At 46.3% G+C, this 20,851-nt stretch overlaps 1 protein-coding gene across 1 annotated transcript in view; it reads right to left on the reverse strand.

Moving 5' to 3' along the window:
• Positions 1–3,807: 3,807 nt before the first annotated feature.
• The window catches only part of LOC147466109 (Pyridine nucleotide-disulfide oxidoreductase family protein), a 38,240-nt gene continuing 21,196 nt past the window's right edge, over positions 3,808–20,851 (reverse strand). Inside the window, exon 3 of the mRNA XM_086523947.1 lies at positions 3,808–4,066. The gene's annotated coding sequence lies outside the window, so the exon portion shown is untranslated. The remainder of the gene's footprint in view (positions 4,067–20,851) is intronic.

Raw genomic sequence — 20,851 nt, forward strand, 5'->3', positions numbered from 1 at the left:
GAACGTTGTGTGCACTTGTGTTGAGACAGATTTGGATGATGCGAGTACGTCCTACAAAGCGTTCCAAGAGAAGGTTATTATAATATCAAACATCACCCCTATGTGTGCAAATGATTGTCACGTTATTATCTATGTACTACTCTATTTCATTCGACTTTATAATGCAATCACCGAGCGTATCCTAAGTCTCTTTCTTTTTGGGGAGCCTGACCCTTATCGTATTGAGGAACTCCATGTAAGAGATATCTTCTACATGTCATACTTAGCAAGACATATTGTACACGGTAGCATATGACCAGTAAGTGGAGCTTGTGATATGACAAGGGTAGCACTAATCAATTTGATGCCTACATATAGGAGGCAATTGTGCTAAATCACTGAATAACATGACCTTTTTATCTTTGAATGGGTCTAGCAGTGTGTAGTAGTTGCTAACGTTCACAATTTGTCGCGCTATGAGGTTGAAAGTCTGCTTTGTCACCATTGAAATTTTGTCTATAATGATCACGTCTGTTTCTTAAATGCTAACGAATCTATCATCAATTTCAGAGATTGGTAGCGAATATTGTTGTGTGCATGCTGGTATCTTACATTGGTAGTGGATTGTTATTGCGATGCTACTCAACCTTGTAGCTATTGCACCACTCAGAGCTGTGAGGATCACAACCTTCGTTTGCTTTATGAGTTGGCTTGTGATGTATCTTATGAGAAATCTTTTGGCACTCCCGAGAGCGACTTATAGATTTTCACTTGTTCGATTGTCAGTGTCGCATTTTGGACATTCTCAAGTTCGTTCAAAAGTGTAGGAACATGAGATGATGTGCCCTGTTGCTCGTAGTCTGTTTGCACATTTGGAGATTGAAATGAGGCAGACTTTGTTGAAGATGTCTTTTGCAAGATCCTGTTCTTAAATTGGTGAGTATGATCTACCGTGAGCATATTTGGTTGCGTGTACTCTGTGATGTACATCTCAAGGTCCTCGTCTATCAATATCAGATGCCTAAGTTTGCACTCAACATAGTATGACCTTGACGTGTTCTCAGGTGAAAGTGTGTGCTCTTTAGAAACGCATTGTACAAGAACGCCTCCATGTGGTGGCCAGGGTGATAGTGTATGAATCGAACTAGTCCGGATTGTCGCTGTAGAGTTTGGCCATATGTACTCTCCTCTGAAAGAGCTGTTCTCTTGTCATTTTTCTTTGCCACTATATAATTCTTGTGGAAGTCATAGTATGTAAGCTCCTCCAGAGTATGTGATCGTGCACTGTACACATGAATAGGGTGCAATAGGATGTTGTTGTTGTGAGAGATGATTCATTGTCTTAGAGCTGGGGGTGAGGAGTCAACATAGTGGATGTTATTGCTCTTTGAAATGATTGGGATTTTCAAATTGTTTAATGCCACCTCTGTTGCTGAGATTGGCTTTGACAATAGGGAGGCGAAAATCAGCTTCAACTTCACAATGTCAAGGCCATCTAGGCCTAAGCGCTTTGTATCTTCCGAGCAAATGTTGAGATGGCCTATTGTTTGAGTTTTGAGTGAATACTTCAAGAGGTAGTAAGATAATGACGAGTTAGTGACCCGTTGCACAATCTTTTCCTCATAGCAAGAGTAACGTAGTAGGGTGGTAAGGTACTTGCTCTCTAGATACTTGCTCTCTGTCTTCTTCATGCACCCAGAGTATCACATGAGCATGCAACGATCCTCTATTTTGAACCTCATATCTAACCAAGTGGTGTTGCACATGGCCCATCACACCTCTGAGACTATGTACTTCCACAGAAGCGTTTGGAGAGCGCATTCGATCGCGTACTCTGTCCAAGTAAATGAGGCATTTAACTACTATGCAATTACCTAAATCTTGTCGATTTCACGCCATCTTGTTTCTCCAACCTCATCATCAAGCAAAGTCAAGAAGAAATCATGCATAACCCATTCGTCCACCATTGTTATCAGGTCTTTTAGGTTCTTGCAATGCCACGAGCAAGAGCCTGGCATCGTAGAAGGGGTGTTGTATCGAAGCACATGCCCGATAGTGTCCTCCTCAATTGTTGTATAATTGGCCCTCTTGTAATGTCAATGTCCTTCTGCAACAAGCTTGTGTGTGTATTGTTTGTTAACATGAGCGACTACTTTAACTAGTACAAAATGATAAGTATGGCTTGCATAGAGTGTACACAAAGAATAAAGTCGATGCAAGCATCATTATATATGTATCGAAGTTGATTTTTTCGTCATATTGGCCTTTCCCAAAAGGGAACAGAAATGGGAAGTCATTATCTCTATAGTGACGTCCTTTGCGAAGGTCAATGAGGCGGGTATGTCGATAGGCCTGAGAGTAGCTGTTGTCTCAAGCAACCGTCTACTGCCACGGAGTTGCAAAGAAACAAATTCATAAGTGCCGTTAGCAGTGTATGCTCTTGTCCTGGCTAGTTCGAAAAAGTTCTTGATGATTCCAAACATCAAACTTGTATCAAGTTGCACCATTAGTGCAAACAAGGCATTGCCCTAATGTTGCTTAATAATCTTGTCCACACTGTCTTGATTCAAGATGCAAAGTCCAAGCTTCTTATTCACCGGTTAAGCCATTGACATGTGCTTCTGCAATACGAAGTTGTTCTCATGATTGAATGCATGTATGTCAACCACTTGTGATGCCGCTAGTTCTTACTCTGTGAACTTTGTTCTATGCTCTCCACCTTATGAAAGCAATGGGCTCTCCACTATTGAATGCATGTCTAGCATATCCCGTTTGTGATGGCATTGACGGGTATTTCAATCACCCTCAGTAGCTCTAAGCTGATTTCCATTCATTATTCTTCTCATGTAGTCTAGAAGTAAGGGCACAAAATAACTTTGACGTGTATTCAAGCTCTCATAAGCGGAGCACTACACCCATTGCACGTATATTTGTGCATCCTCTAAGCTAGATAACACCAAAGACTGCTAGCAAACATTGCAATCCATGTCTTAGTTGGAGCTTGAGTACAATCAATTGATATGCTTTTGTGGATGAAAACTATACCACAGACATGGCATATTCTTAAAGGCCTGAATATCTGTGCAACATCTGAACTCCATTGGTAGGCTATGTCTAAGATACCAATCCATCATTGTGCAAACAATAGACATCTATTGAGATGGATCCTACATTTTCTACGTTGGTCTATTGTTTTTAGACTCAATGTGTATGCATTTAGCTTCACTATGATGAGAACCTTGTGGAATTCACGTACTGGTCATGTACAAGCAACTAATAATGGAAGCATGTGAGACAACTATGTACTTGGTGCTTGATCTCGTTCCTATGGGTTTTGTAACCGGGTAGAGATGGAGATGGATGCTTGTTCTGGTGTGCCTTGCAAAAAACATATACGAAAGGTTAGATAAGTAGTACTATAGTTTTGAAGAGGCTGAACGGAATTACTGTTATGTGTTCTTCCATTCTTTTGTTAAAGAAGCAAGTGTCCTTGCACGAGGAGTTTTCACAATCCTCCCCAATTTTTATAACACAAGGGAACGTGCCATTGCCACGGTCGTGTGCAAATTTGAGTGTGTTCATTTCACTACGTTCTCAACGATAGAGTAAAATGTGGTAGTTCTTACTCATTGCACAATCAAATATCTCGTGTTTGTAAATGTACAGGAGTAGTGTCCAAGCTTCTTTATACGTTGACTGCAATGAAACATAATGACATCAAGAAGGTCTGAAATTTAAGTAGGATGCATGAAAACTTTGAACATTTTACAGTTAAAATAAAAATCAAAACAATTTGTAAGTATTTGCACCAATCCAAGTACAATGATATTTCACAACAAAGCTTTGTCGATTTTCATAACGACTGAAATGTCAATGGCAAATTTATGACTTTGTATCAAAGCTAGCTTGCAATAATGGAGTTAGATATATCCTAGAATCAACATACACAATTAGCAATTTTATCGTGAATCTCCCTATCTGGCTTTGAGTCCAGCACTACTCATTTGCAATGGCCATGGAGAAGTTGTGGGATACTGAGTGGCAATTTGGGATGCATGAGGTCCATCTTTTCAACTCTGCAAATGAACTGCTCACCACAGGATCAGTTGAAAAAACCAGCCAATGATCTATCCCGGCATACATGTTGATCAAGACAGTGCCAAGCAAAACGTTTTATTTCAACAGCCCTTGTCTAGTAATATCATCGTTGCCCAAATTGGAGTCCTACGGAGTGCCATGTTCCTTCAAGGTGCAAGTGTAGGTGATTACATCTAGAGAAATGCCCTCGCTTTGCATCCACTGTAAAGAGCCCAGAGCTTCTTACCTTGATCTTGTTGACAAGAGACGACATTCCAGACACGAAACTCGTTAGCACTTTTTTTTTTCCAAGAAAAAGATCGTTTCATTAGTTAACAAACCTGCCCAATGGGCTACAAACTGCCCCTGCAAACGCGGGCTACATCAGCTAATGGGGAGACTCTCCCAATGAAAAAATAGAATATGTACAAAGGTGGCTAAATCAGAGATGGGTGGGGCGAAAAGCCACACTGGTGGTCGGTACTACCATCGGGGGGCGCCATGAACCATGGTGAAGAAAAGTCCATGCCGCCATAATCTCTAGAAAAGCCTCCCAACGCTCCCACATGCGGTCAGAGATACTTTGAAGGCGCTCGAATTGGCCCCTGAGTGTGTGGACCAGTTCTAGCCAGATGTCACAAACCGTCTCCGCCGGTGGAACAGGGCGGGCCTCGAAAATGCGAAAGCAGCGGGCTCTCCAGATGAACGAAAGTGTCAGACCATAGATGAGCTCCCAACACCTCTCTCTATCATTGCTCCACTCCTGAGGGATGAGCGATGTGGTAGGCTGGAGTGAAGGCCTACCATCCTCTATCACAATCATGTGGCTGACTGAAGCCATCTCGAACCTAAGTGCCGGGCACATAAGTGGGTGGTCACAAGCCACGCGTGCTGCTGAGAGGCCACTATGTACCAGCCAACTCCCAACTGCTAACTGCTGTAGCTCTATGTGCAACTGATCACTGAAACATGGTAGCTCTCGTCGGTTGTCAGCTGTCCCACAAACCGCTCCCAAAATTGTGCCAGAAACTCCGTCATAAGACCCTCCTCCTGCCAATGAGTCGCTATAGCAAGACCAGCCTCTCTCCGAGCTGTCAAGATGTGCCGACCTGGCCGAGTTGTGTACTGAAAGAAGGGAGTCCCTAGGTGGCAAGCCAAGGTGAAGGGGTCTTGCCAGAACCACTCCCTTGGGTCCCACTAGACACGAGCCAAAAGCCGGCTCTCCCATGCCCAAAGATGCCAGTGGCCAGTCTCAAGAGTAGCTGGGTCAGGATCGATGACACAGGTCCTTCTACAGATGCCCACAACTTGGATCCTCTGAAAGCAATACTCGGCCACCTTTGAGGCCTTGGAAGTTGGAAGAGATGTTGTGTAATCGGCTCACTCCCTGTACCTCGAAGAAACTACAAGACCTTGTGGCTGTACAGGCTTTGACGGAGATGAGACCCTCGAGTCTCGTGAAGGCTCCCATCGAGCATGGTGCTGCCGGCTCTAGAGAGGTGTGCCGCTCTGTAGGGATAGCCGCTGTAATGTCCTGACACATGCTCTGTGCTCCCCTCATGCCCCGCAGCTACATGCCCGGTCAGAACTGAGAACTATAGCCAGTCACCAAAAGTGCGGGTTGGACCTTCTGCCATGGACCCCCAAGAGACGTGAGGCCTGCTACCAACCAGGTGACCCCGCTGTGTACTAACCAAGGGGTTCAACACAAGTGACTGTCGCAACCGCTCCTCAATGCAAGTGGGCTGGTCTGCTCACCCCTCGCAACTGCTCCCAAGACCGAAGCAAGCTCAACACAAAACGATCCTCCAACCTCTTGCTCAAGACTACTCTGTGCATCTCTCTGAAAATCCAGCGGGTGGAAGGCCTCCATGGGCCGCCTGTCTGTGGAACTCGGGCCTAAATCTTGTGTAGCAACAACTCCTTCCAAGGCTCTGTCCCCTGGATGAAGACCTCTCACCACCAGCTTCCCAAGGAGGGCTCTACTCTACTGTGCTTGGTCTATGATCCCCAATCCTCCCTCTGAGCATGGTAAAGTGATGACCTGCCAAGAGACCTTGGCTCGAGCTGTCTGTTTTGTCCACAAGAAGTTCTTGATCAGCCGCTGCAGCTGGCCGATGCAAGAACTCGAAAAAATCCAGCAAGATGTGAAGTACCACATCGTAGCCAACAACACCCGATTGAACACTACAACCATGCCTGCAAGAGAAAGCCGTGCTGAGCTCCAATGTAGAAGCTTCCTCCTGATGGAGAGGAGAAGGGAGCTATCTGCTGCTCTCGTGAGAGATCCAACCCAACTTGACAACCCAAATAGCGTACAGGTGTACTTGGAGGGATCCACCTAAAGCCCTCGCCAGGCGACCACTCAGGTATAGGAGCACTACCAACCCAAAAAGCCATTGTCCTCCTCCAGTTGATCAATGCTCCCGAAGCACAACAAAACACCTCAAGAGCCTACTCACACTTGTGCAAGTTGGCCTCTTGGCCCTCCAAAAACAAACCTGAGTCATCAGCAAACTCAGCATCCAGGAGCTCCTCGCCCCTAATAGGCAGTTGTAGTCCACGCAAACCAACCTCTTGTGATGCTAAAAACTTGCTCATCGCCTCAGCATAGAAGAGAAACAGGAAGAGGGTAAGAGGGCAGCCCTGGCCACCGAGCGTGAAGCCAAGAGTACCTGATTGTGCGCCTCTTTGTAGAGAGCTGACACTGCCTTGATCCAAGCATCTGAGAACCCCATCCGCCGCAAAGTACCCTCAAGGAAGTCCCAATACACTCTGTAGTACGCCTTCTCAAAGTCGAGGAGTACACAAGATCCTCTCCTTGGAGGCGAGATAATGCTGACGTCTCCCAGAAGGTGAAAATGTTGTCCAGGATGCTGCGCTCCCTGACAAAACTAGTATGTGTCTCATGGATAAGGCTCTCCAGAAGCAGCTGAATTCTCAAACTCAGAGCCTTGGCTAGGATTTTGTAGGCTGAGTTGAGAATGGTGATGGGTCACCATCGGATCTCATCCACGGAGCCACCCTCCTTGGGGATAAGATAAATCAATCCCTCACTCATACTGTCAGGCATCTCGCCACTATGAAAAATGTGTTGGTATGCACTACAAAGATCTCAGCCCACCACATCCCAATACTCTAGAAAGAAGTTGGGAGTAAAACCACCTCTCCTGGGCAGCTATCCTTGGGAAGTGCCCTAAGGGCCTCCTGCAGCTCCTCTGGCTGTAGTGGCTGCTCGAGCCGCTGGCGCATCTCCTCTGTGACTAGACAAGGCATCTGTGCCCACACCTGCTTGCTACATGCCTCTTGATGCTCTGTTTGTGGCTCAATTGAGAGCAACTCTCGATAGAAGTCCGTAACAACTACACGCATATCCTCGGGCTCAGTCACAATTGTCCCATTGGGCCTCCTCAATTGCCTAACACTGGTGTGTGCGAGTCGAGGACCCAAAATCTCAAAAGACTCTCCAGTGACTCTGTCCCCAACCTGTGTCCACTGGGATGCCTACTGATGAAAGGCAAAATCATGACGCTGCTCCTCTAAGGCGACCAGCTCCTGCCGAGCCTGCTGTAACTGTCCCTCCATCCACGGGCTATCTGGGTGACGCCCCTGCATCCACTGTAAGGACACAATGCCCCGTTGGAGTCGCTTCTCCTCCTCCCTGGTCGTAGCTAATTGGGCGGTAGACTCTTGGAGGAAGAAGCGACTAAGCTCCCTAAGGCCGTTGGCTGCTCTGGTGGCAGGGTCCCCCTAAATGGTTAGACTCTCAGTCGAAAGTGTCTCAACCTGCTCCCTGAGCTCTGTATCCAACAAAATCCTCTTTGAGATGCGAAGCATAACACTGCCACTCTGCTGTCTGTCTGCCACAGTAAGGATCACTGGTGCATGATCTGAAAAGGTGGTTCAGTCAAGATGCCAACTGAGCCACCCCTGCTACAAATATGGTCACTAGCATAGAAGCGATCTATCCTGGATAGATTCACGCTTCCAACTCTACGGTCCGGACCGAGAGAAAGGAAGGCTATCTACGGGCCGTACAAAGCCTGCATGCTGCCATACATCTGCAATCCTCATTGTCATACATAGGCGCTCCCAGGCAGCCAACTCTGTCCCATGAATAGTAGCATGACTACCTCCAATCCTGTCCGAGGGATCCTCTAACATTTTGAAGTCCCCCCCAATGCACCACTGCTCTGCATGAGGCAAGGCGTCCACAAGATGAGACCAAAACTCAGCCCGTGCACTCGCTTGGTTGGGCACATAGATGTTCAAGAAGCCTATAAGGCTGCCTTGAACCTGCATGGTGACCCACTGGGCCCTACCTGGCACCGCAATGCCTCTGTCCACAATGGCCTGCTGCCATGTATCCGCAATGGTCATACATACACCTCCCTAAATGCCAAAGGCAGGTGACCAAAAAGTCTCATATCGGCCATGCAAAATCTGTCCACATCGCCGGATACGGCTCTCACAAAGGTGGTGCTCTTGTAGCATGAGAATGTCAATGAGACCACCCAAACGGCCCCGATGGCACACAACCTGCGGTCCTCCAAGACCCTGTACATTCCATGAGACTACCCTCATGGAATCAATGGGAGAAGACTGATGCTGCTACAGCAGCCAGGCGTACTACCTTCGAGGCCGGTTTGGATGGGGAGTAGTCCGCATCCGAACGATGCAACAAACTTGGACACCCCAAGTCTAGATTATGTCGCGACACAACAGAGATTCACTTCAAAACAATTCACAATTCTAGAGTCGACACGGCCCGACGTAATTCTGTGCCAAGAGAGATTGGTCCCAAAGACTGGCGCCCCTTTCGATATTTCTTTTATATTAATCTTTGAGCAAAGTACAACTCCCACTGGTGCCCACTCTCAGACTCTGTGTCCAGATGCTCTGAGAAGTGAGCCCCCTTGAGTCACTTATAAACATTACAAGGGGTGCTAAAAGCAGAGCCCCAAAAGCAAGTAATCTCAAAAGCAGTTGGGCAAAAATTTGCCATAAAAATTAGCAGCGCAAAAAACAGAATTTCCGTACAGTTCTGCCATGTCAGCCTGTCAGTGCGATTTGCGGCGTCCATACAATCAGCCTGCCAGCGCATTTTTCGGGCGTCCGTACAGTTAGCCACGTCGTCACTTTTGTCCGGTTACAGGTGGTCATGCCACGTCATCATTTTGTGACAAACGACCTCGAGATAGTCGAGTCTGCAAGTCGTGTCTAACCCATGGCCAAGAGGCACGTGTACTCCTCTGAGCCATATCCTCTACCCAATAATCCTCATGAGTATAAACATAACAAGGCGAAAATTGTGCATCCACTAAGAAATGAACCAATATGTGTTTGCAGCCTGTGGCATCTGGTAGGGTCACCGTGAACTTGGCCAAAGGCCACAAAGTCTGAACCAACTCTATGGTCCCGAGCTCCCCTATGTGGTGGGAGAACTCCATGGCCTGAGTCCGAAGCCAGCCAAGTGCTGAATCCACGGTCCAATCCTGCTGGTCCCAATCGCACAGTGAAAGGAGTATCCCACTGCAAAGTCCAAAACGTCTGTGCCATGTGCTGCCAGGAACAGAACATGGACTCGAAAACAAGGTGCCTTAAGATCAGCATGGGGGTCGCCCAGGTAGCGGGTATCGTAGCTGAAGAGGTCCCAGCCTCTGTTGATGTCGAAGCTGGAGAGGATCCCTAGAACGGCCCCAAAGGCCAATGTCTCAACCAGAAGGGCAAGTCGAAGGAAGGGCTGGCTCTCCCGAGGTAGCCTACTCGAAGCGAAGGTACTGCCCAAGGAATGGCGGGCAACAGGAGAAAGCACAAACGGAGAAATAGGAGGCAAAGTGTGAGGAGGCGATGGGTGAGAGGGAGCGGGTGGCAAGAAGACTACGGGGGGGGGGGGTGGTGTGTGGCAAGAGTGAGGTGGCTCTTCCTACGCAGGCGAGGAGGAGGGAAAGTGGGTGTCGGTCTCCTGCTGCAGAGGCCCGAAGCGGTTCCCTATAGGAACCCGCTCCTGACGAGGAACAGGAGGGCGGCCACCAAGGCGAGGAGCCTGGCCCTGTCGACGGCAGCCACAAACCTTGTGCCAACCCTCTTCAGGCTAACAAGCTACATCTGGATCTCGGACGATCTCCGAAGCCCTTGGAGGGGAGACCCCTGAGCTCGAGGACGGGCCTATCCTAGCGAATGGCAGCAGTGGAGCAGAGGGGGCTCTCCTGCGTGGGCAAACCTGTGCAAGATGGCCTATCTGCCTTACATATGAAGCACTGGTTCGGGAGACCCGAGTACTCCACTCTTTGACAGATCCACCCTCTATCCACCCGAGGCAAAAGAACCTCCTTCGGGAGGGGGTGTGTGTCCTGAACAAGAACCTGTATAGTGGGTAATCCAACGGCCTTCGCCGCGACTAAGGTGTGCGGGGTTTCCAAGACTGCCCTGAACATGGAGCCAATCCTGGAAAGCAAGGGAAGATATTCCCACCGCAGTTTAGGGAAACAGAACTCATTAGCACTTTTCTGAGCTTTTTGAAGAAAACCACATTTGGCGAATATGTCAACCAAGGCATTTCCAAGCATGACTTCTTTTTTCAACAGCCCTTGACTAAAAATACCATCGTCAATTCTTTTGCCCATATCAGCGTCTTGCGTAATGCCACATGATTTCAAGATGCGAGTGCACGTGATTGCATTTGGAGAGATGCCATCTCTTTGTATCTCCTATAAGGAGCCAGAGCTTTCTGGACCTGTCCCTGTTGGGCGTATCCCGCAATCAATGCACTCCACACAATGCCAAGCAAAACTTATTTTTTCAACAGCCCTTGACTAACAATATCATTGTAAATTTTGTTGCCCATATCGGCGTCTTGCGTAGTGTCTCATGCCTTCAAGACGAAAGCATAGTTGATTGCATCTGGAGAAATGCCGTTGCTTCGCATCTGCTGAAGGTTTCTTGGCCCTACCACATTTGTCATACATGTTGACTGAGGTAGTGCCAACCATAACGTTTTTTTTTCAACAGCCCCTAACTAACGATATCATTGTGAGTTCTTGTGTCCATCCCAGTGTCTTCCAAATTGCCACATGCCTTCAAGATGCAAGCATAGGTGATTGCACATCTAGAGAGATGCGCTCACTTCGCATCAGCTAAAACAGACCAGAGCTTCCTGGCCCCGCCCTTGTTCGGTATATCCCGCATTCAGTGCAATCCAAGACATAACATTTTGGACAGGCAGCTCCTCAAGAACTTTTTGTGCTTTTTGAGGTACACCACAATTGGCATACATGTCAACCAAGGCAATGCCAAGCACGATGTTTTGTTTCAGCAACCCCTGACTAACAATATCATCGTGAATTATGTTTTCCATATTGGCGTTCTGCACAGTGCCACACGCCTTCAAGTTGCAAGCATGATTGCACATGGAGAAATGCCCTCGTTTTGCATCTAGTGAAAACAGCCCAGAGCTTACTGGCCCTGCCTTTGTTGAGCATATCCCGTAATTAGTCTGTTCCAAGAGAGGACATTCCAGACAGTGTCACCAGCGTGTGACTACTATCTATCCTTTTTGTTGATTTCTTTCTTATTATTTATCATTTCACTTTTTGGAAACACCCCTCTGGAAATCTAACTGCCCTACATTGCATAGCTAGTGTGGAACTGTTCAGAGGGAGTCCAGGCCCGAGGGCAAGAGAGCACTAAGGTTGGACAAAGACTATGGTTAGCCAAAGTGGGGTCATTGACTAGCCAAAGTGGAATCCTTTGCTACAGAGGCTACATTTCAGTTCTTGGTGTGGTTGCAGTGTACAAAGAGGGTCAGATGACCTAGAGAGATACAATGGCAGCATCTCCTAAAATTTAGGGAACTGCTATTTTGGGACCTGAAAATGTGTTCGCGTCATTACCTCCGGTATGACCAGGGGAACATTTTACAACTCTGTCGCGAAGTCAACTGGGCAACCGGTCAGGATATTTTTAAGCGGCGAACACGAAACGGGAAAATGCTTGTAAATGCGCCCAAGTGTCAATTTCTCATGGACTTTCCTCCTATAGAAAAATGGGCACTGATTTTTAAGCTAGGAGAGGGCTTCAGTTGCATTTTGTCACATGTTGAGAGCTATGGAGTGCTTCCTTTCTCTCTTATGTACAGTGCGGTGCTAGGAGTGATGCTCTGCACGCTACGCACTGCTCTCTCTCTCCCCTATGGCAATATGTTATGCCCCTCTAGTGGGCTTTTCAATTGACCAATGTACAGTTGTGTGGGTTCATGCACGATTGCCGAGGCAAGAGCCTCTTGCACGGGTACTGGATTAGCTAGCGGCTAATCCCCCGCAGGTACAGGTGATTCGGAGCGGTTTCACGTGCGAAATCTCGTCCGATTCAAAGGGCAAGTAGCCCTACAGGTGCGGGAGCTCGAGGACTTGCTACGGATGCGACCAGCACGCAAAAAGGAGCCCGAAACAGTGAATTACAGACTGCTGTGTATTTTTGCAGGTTTAGGGTTTTGGCCCTAAACGAACCCTAATACCCCCAAGAGGTTCGGGGACGCGAGGGGACTGTTGTACAGGTGATCTCGAGCATTTTCGGGGCAGAAAACAGAGAATTCAGCGTGCTGCAGATTCTTGCCAGGTTTTGCAAAGTGTTCGTATGCGTCGGGAAAGTCATCCAATGCGTGGGAATACTGACTGTGAAGGGTCCTAGTACAGTTATGCTGCCGAAATCGGGCCAGAACAGTTCAAATTCAGCCAGGGTTGTGCGGGGCAGCTTGTAGGGAACCACAACGTTTATTCCCTCTTTTAAAGAATAAAGAAATACCGAAAGGGACGCCTATTTAGGGGCCAATCTGGTGTCGGTCTTCTCATACAGGTGCAATCTAGCAACCTGTATCCCTTTCCCCTTTGTTGTGTCTTGAAAGTACAGGTAAAGTGGGCGACAAATAAAATGGGTGAAAGCAAATAAGGTTTAAGTCTAAGATCTACCGCCCTTTTTGGATTAAACAAGCCGGTTTCATGGTTCCATCGTCGGGATTAAATCACTTTTTCCCATAGAAGTGAGCCTTGGTCAGTTTGGGCTTGAAGACACAGGGGATCATAGACTAAACACAGGAGATTGCAATTATGGCTGACAGACCAGATGATGTGACTGAAGAGGTTTCCTCTTCGCAGGGTCAACAAACACATGAAGTGGGTGAGTCTTCAAGACCACCACAGACGGATGATGATATATTCAGGACCCAGTTGGCTACTGCTGTGGCTATGTTCACACAAGTAATGCAGAACCCGAGGTTTTTAGCCTTTCTGCAACCTCCTCTTCCGTCTCAGCAAGTTGGGTCACTGGATCACATTCAGAAGCTATGTTTAGCAGGATAGATCTAAAGAGTAGGTACCATCAGATCCGCATTAGATCAGAGGATGTGCACAAGACTGCTTTTAGAACAACGTTTGGCCTTTATGAATTTTTAGTGATGCCCTTTGGTCTCACAAATGCTCCTGCTACGTTCAATAGGATGATGGACAGAATTTTCCGCCCACACCAGCAGTTTGTTGGTACATTCTTTGATGACATGATAGTCTACTCAAAGAATGAAGAGGAGCATAAGCATCACTTGGCCATTGTGTTCAAAGAGCTACGCAGCCATAGGTTGCTCATCAATGCAAAGAAAAGTGAATTTTTTCTGGAAGAGATTCACTTTCTGGGACACATTGTCTCAAAGAATGGTGTCAGAATGGATCCTGCAAGAGTTGAAGCGATCAAGTCATGGCCAGATTTGAAGACAGCGCATGATGTCCGAAGCTTTTTGACACTATGCTCCTATTACAGAAGGTTTATCCGAAATTTCGTTGAGATTGCTTCACCTTTACATGCTCTTCAAAAGAAGGCAGTCACCTTTAGATGGACACAGAAAGTGATTTCAGCTTTTAATCTCTTAAAGGAAAAGATGACTTCAAATCCAGTCATTGTGTTGCCAGATCTTAGGAAGTCATTTGTGGTTCAGTGTGACCCTTGTCGTAGTAGCATTGGTGCAGTGCTAATGCAAGATGGCAAGGTAGTAGCCTATGAGAGTAGAATCTTGCAAGGGCCAGAAAAGACTATGCAAGTCTATGAAAAAGAACTGCAGGCCGTCATTCATGCGCTCTTAAGTTGGAAACATTACCTGCTAGGTGCAGATTTTGTTGTCCAAACGGATCATCAGACCTTGCGATACTTCTTGACACAGGCAATGAGAAGCATATGCGATGGGCAAATATCTTGTCCATGTTTCATTTTCAGATTGTGCATGTGGAAGGCAAGAAGAACGTTGTGGCTAATGCCTTGTCAAGGAAGCCACAAATTTCAGTTGTGTCTATTCCTTATCATCATGAGCTTGATGATATGAGGGAACAGTATGCAAATGATAAAGATTTTGCAAGAGTCTTCGAGCAGCTAATGGATGGACAACGTCATGAACACTATCTCCTCAAAGATGGCTTCATGATGATGCATGGCAGATTGTGTGTCACAAAGCCATTGCGACGCAAAGTTATGGAAGAGAGTCATGTCCCACCGTATGCAGGGCATCGTGGTATCGATGCTACAGTTAAAGCGGTTGAGACATTCTTCTATTGGTCTACATTGAGAAGAGATGTGGATGCCTTTGTGCGAGAATGCCTAATATGCCAAAAGGTCAAGTTTGACAGGCAAAAGGCACCAGGGTTATTGCAACCACTACCTATTCCAGATAAACCATGGGAAAGTATTGCTATGGATTTTATCTTTGATCTTCCGAGAACGCAGACAGGAAACGATGGTATTTGGACCATCATTTGCAGATTCAGCAAGCAGGCTCATTTTATTCCTGTCAGGAAGAAGATAAAGCCAGATAAGATGGCACGCTTATTTATGAGCAATATTTTCAGGTATCATGGCATGCCACAATCGATTGTTAGCGACCGTGATCCACGCATGACAAGTTTGTTCTGGAGAGGCTTGTTTGAGAATATGGGCACAACGCTCAAATTCTCTTCGTCGTTTCATCCACAAACAGATGGGCAGTCAGAAGAGGCAAATTCTGCTGTCCTAGATCTGCTGAAGTGCTACGTATCATACCATAAAGGAAAGTGGGAGCAGTATTTGCCATTGGTGGAGTATGCATACAATAATACAGTGCATTCATCAACTGGCAAGGCACCTTTTGAGATAGTTGAAGGTGGCAAGAAAGTTCCTCCCATACTGCATACAAAGGACAAGATATTTGAAGCAGACAAGTATGTTCAGGACATGCATGAAATGTACAAGAAGGTCAAAGTGACCTTAGAAAAGAGTCAGGCAAAGCAAAAGAAAGCAGTTGATCGTCACCATCGCGAAGTGGTATTTTCACTTGGTGATTGGGTGCTTCTACGCTTTGAAAAGGCAAGGTTAAAGAAGATGAAGGGCAAGGAAAGACTGTTTCCAAAGCTCAGCATGCGTTACTATGGGCCTTTTCAAGTATGCGACATAATTAGTAATGTTGCATATAGGCTGAAATTGCCTGAGACTTGGAAGATTCACAATGCGTTTCATGTGAGCCTTCTCAGACCCTATGTGGGTGATAAAACCGGCCTGTTCAGTCCAAAAAGGGTGGTAGACTTTACTTCAAACCTTGATTTAGCTTTCACCCATTATTAGTCGTCTATTATACCTGCGCTATAGTGACACAAGAGAGGGGAATGGAATACAAATGCTAGAATGCACCTGTATGAGAAGACCGACACCAGATTGGCCCCTAACTTAGGCGCCCCTTTCGGTATTTCTTTATTGTTCAAAAGAGGGAATAAATGCTGTGGATCCCTACAAGCTGCCCAGCACAAACTTGGCTGAATTTCAACTGTTCCCGCCCGATTTCGGTAGCATAACTGTACTAGGACCTGTCACAGTCAGTATTCCCACGCATTGACTGACATTCCCGACGCATACGGGCACTTTGCAAAACCTGGCGAGAATCTGCAGCACGCTGAATTCTCTGTTTTCAGCCCTGAAAATGCGCCAGATCACTTGTACAGCGGTCCCCTTGCGTCCCCGAACCTCCTGGGGGTATTAGGGTCCGTTTAGGACCAAAACCCTAAACCTGCAAAAATACACAGCAGGCTGTAATTTACTGTTTCGGGCTCCGTTTCGCGTGCCGGTCGCATCCGTAGCAAGTCCTCGAGCTCCCGCACCTACAGAGCTACTTGCCCTTTGAATCGGACGAGATTTCTGGCGTGAAACCTCTCCGAATTCACCTGTACCTGCGGGGGGATTAGCTGCTAGCTAATCCAATACCTGTGCAAGAGGCTCTTGCCTCGGCAATCGCGCATGAACCCACACAACTGTACATTGGTCAAATGAAGAGCCCACTAGAGGGGCATAACATACTGCCAAAGGGGGGAGAGAGGGCAGTGCGTAGCGTGCAGGGCATCACTCCTGGCACCGCACTGTGCATAAGAGGGAAAGCAAGCACTCCATAGCTCTTAACCTGTGACAAAAGCTGCAAATGAGCCTCTCCCAGCTTAAAATTCAGCGCCACTTCTTGTTGCATGAGGCAAGTGCACCAGAATGTGCCACTTGGCACATTTACAAGCATTTTCTCGTTTCGGGGTTGCCGCCTAAAAATCTCCCAACCGGTTGCCCAGTTGACTTCACGGCAGAGTAAGAAAATGTTCCCCTTGTCATTCCGGAGGTAATGACGCCAACACATTTTCAGGTCCCAAGATAGCAGTTCCCTAAATTTTAGGAGATGCTGCCATTGTATCTTTCTAGGTCATCCGACCCTCTTTGTACACTGCGGCCACATCCAGAACTGAAATGTAGCCTCTGTAGCAAAGGATTCCACTTTGGCTAGTCAATGACCCCACTTGGCTAACCATAGTCCTTGTCCAACCTTAGTGCTCTCTTGCCCTCAGGCCTGGACTCCCTCTGGACATTTCCACACTAGCTATGCAATGCAGGGCAGTTAGATTTCCCGAGGGGTGTTTCCAAAAAGTGAAAGTAAATAGATAATAAGAAAGAAATCAACAAAAAGGATAGATAGTAGTCACACGCTGGTGACATACCCTCCTCTTGAAATCTCAAACGTCCTCGTTTGCATCTATGTCGTACATGCTCCTAGTCAACACTGATGTATTCAACACCTGTCGACACATATACGTCACATACATGCTCATTGTCAACCCTGGTGTATTCAACACCTCGTCGACTCATGTATTGCCTGCCTGTGAACCCTGTCCCAATGACATAGTGGTGGCTGCGCACTCTGCCATTGCTTTGAGTCACTAACTTTCCAATGACAAAATGGTAGCTGCACATTTTGCCACTGTCTTATAGTACACGTTGGATCCCGTAACACTTTCGAGCATACCCAAACCGACAGTTTAAAAATGCAATTACACATGTACTCTTGAATAGAAGCAATCACTGTATCCTTGACAAACTGACAAGAAATACTCACTTCTATAGCACTAACCAAACTTTTGGACATTCCATAAGAGCAATTGCCAAACTGACAATCTGTACAGCTCTAACATTCATGTAACAGGTATTTGATTTGAGCTCACTTTAAATACCATGAACATCATTTGTTTCAGAAGCCATTGTCACACTGACAATCCATTTAGCTTTGAAACTCAAGGGGTCAAGGTAGGTTGCAAATCGAAGGCTTCCAGCTAAAGTGATAACACAGTTGGTGACTCTGCAAGTTCACCTTCTTCCATCCACTTAGCATCCATCGGTGGATAGTTTCTGAACTTTACCAAGTAACGCCTAGCAACCTTGCCTTTCACTTTCCTTTCTTTGTGTGCCAAGATCTGTTCAAGGACCAAGATCTCGTCAAGTTCCTCGACTTCCGGCTGATCTTCAGCTGGCATATCTTCTGGCACATCACCCACATAGGGTCTGAGAAGACTCACATGAAATGCATTGTGAATCTTCCAAGTCTCAGGCAATTTCAGCCTATATGCAACATCACTGATTATGTCGCATACTTGAAAAGGCCCATAGTAACGCATGCTGAGCTTTGGAAACAGTCTTTCCTTGCCCTTCATCTTCTTTAACCTTGCCTTTTCAAAGCGTAAAAGCACCCAATCACCAAGTGAATATACCACTTCACGACTGTGACGATCAACTGCTTTCTTTTGCTTTGCCTGAGTCTTTTCTAAGGCCACTTTGACCTTCTTGTATATTTCATCCATGTCCTGAACATACTTATCTGCTTCAAATATCTTGTCCTTTGTATGCAGTATGGGAGGAACTTTCTTGCCACCTTCAACTATCTCAAAGGGTGCCTTGCCAGTTGATGAATGCACTGTATTATTGTATGCATACTCCACCAATGGCAAATACTGCTCCCACTTTCCTTTATGCTCTGACACATAACACTTCAGCAGATCTAGGACAGTAGAATTTGCCTCTTCTGACTGCCCATCTGTTTGAGGATGAAATGACGAAGAGAATTTGAGCGTGGTGCCCATATTCTCAAACAAGCCTCTCCAGAACAAACTTGTCATGCGTGGATCACGGTCGCTAACAATCGACTGTGGCATGCCATGATACTTGAAAATATTGCTCATAAACAAGCGTGCCATCTGATCTGGCTTTATCTTCTTCCTGACATGAATAAAATGAGCCTGTTTGCTGAATCTGTAAATAATGGTCCAAATACCATCGTTTCCTGTCTGCGTTCTCGGAAGATCAAAGATAAAATCCATAGCAATACTTTCCCATGGTTTATCTGGAATAGGTAGTGGTTGCAATAACCCTGGTGCCTTTTGCCTGTCAAACTTGACCTTTTGGCATATTAGGCATTCTCGCACAAAGGCATCCACATCCCTTCTCAATGTAGGCCAATAGAAGAATGTCTCAACCGCTTTAACTGTAGCATCGATACCACGATGCCCTGCATACGGTGGGACATGACTCTCTTCCATAACTTTGCGTCGCAGTGGCTTTGTGACACACAATCTGCCATGCATCATCATGAACCCGTCTTTAAGAAGATAGTGTTCATGACGTTGTCCATCCATTAGCTGCTCGAAGAGCCTTGCAAAATCTTCATCATTTGCATACTGTTCTCTCGTATCATCAAGTGCATGATGATAAGGAATTGACACACCTGAAATTTGTGGCTTCCTTGACAAGGCATCAGCCACAACGTTCTTCTTGCCTTCCACATGCACAATCTGAAAATGGAACATGGACAAGATATTTGCCCATCGCATATGCTTCTCAGATAACTTTGTTTGTGTCAAGAATTATCGCAAGGTCTGATGATCCGTTTGGACAACGAAATCTGCACCAACAACACTAGAGAACAGAATGGAGATGAACTGGGCTGAATCAGCCCCTTATCTAACAGCTCCTGTACTTGGCCCATTATCTCTTTCTGCTGAGCCGCACTAACCCTGTACGGAGGCTTATTTGGTGGGCTACTGCCTGGCACCAAATCTATCGCATGGTCCTTGCGTCTCTCTGGCGATAATTGAGACGGTAATGAACCGGAAAAACAGTCACTATACTGTTGTAAAAACTTTGACCTTTCTTTATCTAGCACAGATAAATTTGATTCATCACAATCTGACACTTCACGTGCAAAAACCAAGTACGCAGAAAGATGCTTTTTCATTACAGAAGTAATAGCAGAAGCTGATACAGTAGGAATAGACTCCCCTTTAAGCTTTACATCCAGAATATGAGTCTTTCCCCTGCTCTGTACAGTGATCTTTTTGTTGTAGGCATCCATGATTCCCTGTACACGAAACAACCAAGGAATACCTAACAACACATCACATCCGTTCAGTGGCATGATGTAAAATTCTTCAGCATCTACATAGGACTGGATATGTAGACGCAACTTTCCAATGATAGGTGTCACAGCCTCTGTATGGCCAGGACATGCCAAACCTGCCTCTGCTGTATACCCCATCTCTTCAGGCCTGATTCCCAACTTTGAAGCCAATTCTGGGGAAATGAAGTTGGCTTTGGCACCTGGATCAAAGAAGATAAGCACTGTTTGATCCCTGACCTTTCCCCATGCTCTGCAAAGCTCACTTGCATCTGAATTTGGCTTGTCGCCCACCATATCTGGCACTAGACCAGCCATGGGCTTCTTTCCTTTCCTGTCCTCTTTGTCTTCAGAATCAGGTGACCTTTTCTTTGTAGAACAGTTGTAAGCAATGTGGCCAGGCTGCTCACATATAAAGCATTTGTTTTCTGTCCTCAGGACCTTCTTTTGCTCTTCTGACTTGCGAGGAAAACGTCTTTTCCATTTCTTTGCTGGTCCTTTTTCTGATTCAGCCGTAGCTTTGTCTTTCCCTGCGTTGGCTGACTCCTGAGTCCCTTTAGGAGCCTCATTGGGAACGTGCTTCTTGGCTGAATTTTTCTTGCCTGATCCTGCCTTGACGCCAGTGTTAAATTCACAATCTTCTCCCTTGAGCAAACCATTGCCAGTGTTTGCTACCTCGATGAGCTGCGTCAAGGTAGTGACTTTTGTCTTCGTGCAGTATTTTCTCAATCCTTTGGGTAGGCCACAACAATATTTTTCAATCTGTTCTGTCAATGGCACAAACCTATAGGAAGTTACTGGAAGTAGAGCTTTCCAAAACTTCCGATTGTAATCATCCAGATTTCTGCAAGTGGCAGCATTAAGCTGGTGCCATTCTGTCATGACATCTGCTTCAAAGTCATCAGATAACCATGCTGCTGCAAAAATCTGCTTGAAGTAAATCCATGTGGACGGAGCTTGCCCTTGAAGCAATAAAGTTGTCCACCATTGTCCCGCATTCCCTGTCAAGAAAGTGGCTGCCTTGCGGACCTTTGAAGC

This window comes from Adiantum capillus-veneris, chromosome 1 (assembly GCF_014529385.1).
Source record: "Adiantum capillus-veneris isolate H3 chromosome 1, ASM1452938v2, whole genome shotgun sequence".
Classification (NCBI taxonomy): Eukaryota; Viridiplantae; Streptophyta; class Polypodiopsida; order Polypodiales; family Pteridaceae; genus Adiantum; species Adiantum capillus-veneris.